Genomic DNA, 5163 nt, shown 5'->3' with positions numbered 1-5163 from the left:
TAAACCCACATGCCTCTGCAATCAAGGTATAAAGTTTGGGTCTGAGATGGAAAAGTCCTCTAACTCTCGGCAGAGGAATGAAAGGCTAGATGAAGAACTGGAGGAAGGGTAAGAAAACAAGCGAGAGAGAGAAGGTGTTGGGTTCCCTTTAAAGCAGGTACCTAAATCTGAGGATTTTTTTTTAACCCTCTTTAAGATGAAGGCTCTGCTAATAACATGTCCAGAAGATGGCTCCTGGCAAATTGCTTTGTTATTCTTGTCAAAAAAAAAAAGTCCCTTGGAAGCAGTCAATTTTAAACCATATATCAAAATGATTAATTGCCCTTAAATGAGCAGATGTTGAAGTACCCTTGAATGGGGCTAACGCTTTTTGGATTGCAAACATAATGTATTCATGGACTTGGAAAAATATCATTAGGGCTATTAATTAGCTATAAACACCAAAAGCTTTGGTGACTCCAAGGTGTTCGCTTTCTCTTCCCCCCCCCCCCCTTTCTTCTCTTTTTTAAGACTTAAGGGGGAACAACTGGTTTTGCTGGAATAAGATTAGCAGGTATTTTTTAATCTCATGTAGAAAACCTTGCCAAGTAGCTCAAATTGGGAAAGCTGTAAGAAATACTGGCTGACCTCTAAATATAGGTAGGAACTAGCCACAATAGCCAGCACCTAATGAGGGAGCACAAGTATAGTGGGGCAAAGAAAGAGAAGGAAAGGATAAAAGAAAGAAAGCTGGCTTTGCAGGAGGCTGCTTAGGATATAACTCTGGTCTCAGCCAAGGGAGGCATGAAGGTTTGAGTTGATTTTGGGGGGGGAAAGGTGCTTTGTGTGCTCCTAATTTGGGGAGAAAGGAACTTTTATTGCATAGTTGGCCCTGGAGGAGAAAAATATAAATTCTTCTTCCCACTAATCTTGCTTTCCTCCAAACCTCCAAGAGCAAAAGGAGAAATGTAGCAAGCTGTGGCTTGAGACCTTTTAGTAACAGAAAATCCTTAAAAGTGAGCCTGTTTTGGTCTCTTTTCAAATACTGCATCAAATATATTTTCAATGAATTCATGGGAAAAAAAAAAAAGGGAGGCAGGGAAGAGAGAAAAAAAACTTTTAAAATCTGTTTAAGTTTATAAACAAGATTAAAGAAACAATGTCAAGGGTCTTATGGAAATGGTGATAGTGCCCCTTTAAATAAGAGCAAGTGGAGATTTTCTATATCACTGTGCAGTTTAAATCTTTCTTGATGGACCGGACACTAGTCCTCCTTAAATCCTTCAGAAAGCTGCTTTAAGGAAAAAGGCTGCGAGGAATTTCTTCTCGCTTTAATTGCTTAAGAAACGGTTCCCACAATGAGCTGTGGCCTAGATTTGCCTCTCATTTAAGTTCTGATTTTTAAAAGTTCACAAGTTAATCCCCTTTCGGTCTCACACGAATGCGGTTGGCGTCGGGGACAAAGTACTGGACAATGTCTGGAACATTTCAAGCCCCCAAAAGATGCCTTATACCAAATAATAATTAAAAAAAAAAAAAACAACAACCAAAAATAAAAGAATAAAAGAAAAAAGACATCCCACCCCCCCCAAAACCAAACCAAAGCAAAACCAAGCAACGTGGCCCTGATTTAGTTAAGTAGCTGCTTTAAGATCTTGTTGCCACTATAATTTGAGGCAAGTAGAAATTGTCTTGCACTGCATCTGCCGTAGATTCAGGGGTAAGGAGGTTTGTCAGTGTTTGCAGTTTTCTTCCTTCTCTGTCTTCCAAGGACGGAGCTTTATTTCTCTTTATTCAACCTAGAATTGAGTGTCTGCATATCTAGCACAGTTTACTGTCTTGGTAAGAGGTGTGATAAAATTCACACAAAGAAACCAAAGAGGGAGTGAAGGCGGGAGTTAATGCATTAGCTGTTTAAAACATAACCAGCTTGGCTTTGATTTCAGTTGTTCTGAGGGAAACAGCCACGATTTCTGCGCAAATGCTCACACAGTTCTGTGTGTATGGGCATGGGGGGCGGTGTAAAATACCCGAGATAGAGAAATTACATGTGGTTCTAAATAAAAAGAGGAAAGCACGGTTTTCTTCCAACATTATGCCCTGATCGTCCCATCATTTCATTTTTCTTTTTTTTCGAAAAGCAGTTTTCAAATGAGAAGCATCATCTGTCCTTCCCTCATGCAGGTGGGAGCGCTTAGAGCAATGTGGAAACCTGAAAATCCCGGTTCACTTAGAAAAGACGGGAAAAATGGTCTTCGAAATAGATTTTTTGGTGCATATATAGACCCACCCAGTTAGCCAAAATATTACCGTTAATTACCCACAAACTTGAAATGTGCTTTCCACTTGGTGAGCTAACAAATTCCTCCCACCCTGTCTTGTAGCGCAGGATCAAGTCGGGGTGGCAGATTTATGTATTTTCATATTTCATTTCGCTCTGCGATGCAAAACTTACAAAAAATACCAGATTTCTGTCTCTTTTTCTTCTTCTTGTTGTTATCATCATCGTCATCATCATTTACCGGCAGGGTTGGAAACAGCCGGCGCTAGCCCAGCCAAACCAAGCTCGGGTTTCGGACCCGATACCAGCCGCAAGTTTGCAGAGCCCCGAGGCTCTCGGGAGAGAACGGGGCAGGGGGAAGGGTCGTGGGGGGCCCCCCGCTGCAACTCCCCCCTTTCCAGGGCTGCCTCTCTCCTGCCCAGTCCCCGTCCCTCCCTTGGTTCCCCGCGTTTCGGAAAAGAAACCCCCGTAATCGCGACGCAACCGATTTCCTGATGCGTTGCCCACATCGATACCTTGGGGTAGGGGGTGAAATGTGATAAATCAGTTCTGCGGACAAACTGGGGTTATGCTTCCGAGCTGCGCTAAACGCACTAGTTACTCGTTCCTGCGAAGAAGCGCTGAATTAAAACGCAGTAATTTATTTAGAGGGGCTGGCTAAACAGCAGAAATCCCGTCGCTGGAGAACTAGGAAAGATTTTATGAAGGCAGAGAGAAACTGTTATTATTTCTTCGGGGGAAAAAGGGGGGAAATTAAAACTAAGGATTTTTCATCGAAGCAATCGTAAAATCTCCCGTGCTCAATAGCTCCACGAGCAGAAAAGAGAGACAAGGGTGAAATTGTGGGGTTGGATTTTGTGCATGGGCTGGAAGCGACAATTCAGGGAGAGCAGGAGCGACGCGCTGCCCCAGCCCGACGGGCACAGCACCCTCGGCCCCTCTGCACGGAGTGGGGGAACCCTCCAAAGTTTGCCGGTTGCTTGAGCAGATATTTGCGCCCCGGGGCTGCGGTTTGTGCCTCAGCTCCTGGGAGTTACAAGTCCGCGGGGTAGCTCCCAGCCAGGCTTTGGGGAATGAGGGGGGGCTTGTAAGGAGGTGACTGTATTTTGGGAAGCGTCATCCTCCTGCTCCTTGCCGTCTCCCGTTTCAACTCGTTGTGATTAGAGGAGAAGGGAATGTGCCGGTTGTAAACTCAGGAAGGGAGGTGCGGCGTTCATTTACAGAGTGACCCCCAAAAAGCAAAGAGGGTGATTCCCCGTGGGCTTTGCACGGTGGTGCCCAGGTCAGCTCGGACACGGAGCCCCGAAAAACGCCCTCGAAAAGTGGTAGCGGCAATCAAAACACTGAGTTTCACCCAATCGGTTTCCCAGCCGAAAGCGGGTGGTTATTAATTAGAGGGTGCGGGGGGCTCCCCTCCTTCCTGGGGAGCCAGCGGGACTTCGGCGGAGAGAGGGCTGGAATAGATTGGAATATATTTCAATAGATTCACCCCCTCCTTCTCTTTCCCGAGACAATCACTTGGTCCTCCAGAACCATTGGAGGGGGAAAATGTATCTATAAAATAAAAATAAATACAAGAAAGTGTCACTTGGAGCCTTCTGGCGTCCTGAACCAGACCGAACTCCTCTTTTTTTTTGCCAGAATTTGTACAAAATATCAAGCTCAAATTAAAAGGTATTCTCCCTCCTCCCCCCCCCAACCCCCCCCCTAATTTTTCTTGTTCCCTTAATTCCTGTCTAAACAGTTTTGCTCTGGGAGAAGAAATCTTTTCTATAGGAGGGAGAGAGAGGGAAGGAAAAAAAAAACCTTCAAGAAGAGAAGGGTATTATTGTTTTAATCCTCTTACCCGCAGTCATTTTAAAACAGGGTGTTTTGGAGCCTGAAATGGCGTCTCGTCTCCCAATCCCATCCTAAATCCTCCTGGGCTGGGAGAGAATCTAAAGGCAAGGAGCTGGCATCTATTAGCAATCTCTCTAAAGGCTTTAAACTGCTCTTTCTGCTGGGAAGGCATGGCAAAGCTGAAAAGCAAACACAACCACCTCTCCAGTTTGTGAGCTCTGCCAGATAACCAGCCCGACCGCCGGCCGAAAAAGTACCTGCGAAAATTCAGCAGAGTGAAAGAAATCAAAAAGAAAAGCTGGTTTTCCTCTTTTACATCCCGAAAAAAAAGGGGGAAAATAGGAATAGAGTATAAAAACATACTACAAAAGCGGGGGGAAGCGTTAAGTGATGGTCCTTGATCCTCCGAAGCTCCGCGGCCTCCCCTTCTTGCCCGCTCCCACCCTGCCGCATCCCCCTGAGCTGGCAGAGCCGTCCGACCGGAGCTGTCCCGACGGGACGGGATACGGGTCCGCCACTATTCCTAATTTCATCTCTCTATGTCGTGTCCTCCCCACTTCTCCCTATTTAGAAGAGGGACCAAAGGGTGCAGCAGGCTTGGCTGGGACAGCGAGAGCACCAGGAGGAGGGTGAGGGCAGCGGTGGGTCTGTAATTAACGCTGGAGATTATCCCCAGCAGCCCCACTACGCAGGGGCCATGGGGGAAGAGGGGAACTTCAGGGGCCGCTCCGGCAGGGGATGTGTGTGGGGGACATGGTTTCCTTCCTCTCTGCCCCTACAGACCCCATCATCCCCTCCAGCCGAGGTCTAGCCCTCCTCCTTCCACCGGCATCCCATCCGCTCCCAGGGATTTAATCATGCGTTTACACCTCATCTTGGAGTAAATGACTGGTAAGAAGTGCTGGGGGTGGTGGTGGGGGTGTATCAGCAGCCCCGGTTTTGATTGACAGGGTGGAGGACCATTGAAAATCTTGCTGGGTAGCTCCCGGGTCGCTATGAAGCTCCTTTTAAAAATCCTTCTTCAATGCTGCCTCCCGGTAGATGGCAGCTCCGCCGGGCGCGGA

Source organism: Pezoporus wallicus, unplaced genomic scaffold (genome assembly GCF_028554395.1).
Source record: "Pezoporus wallicus isolate ANWC-B61680 ecotype Strahan unplaced genomic scaffold, APGP_CSIRO_Pwel_v1 contig_10084, whole genome shotgun sequence".
NCBI lineage: Eukaryota > Metazoa > Chordata > Aves > Psittaciformes > Psittacidae > Pezoporus > Pezoporus wallicus.
Note: the sequence above shows the minus strand (reverse complement) of the source record.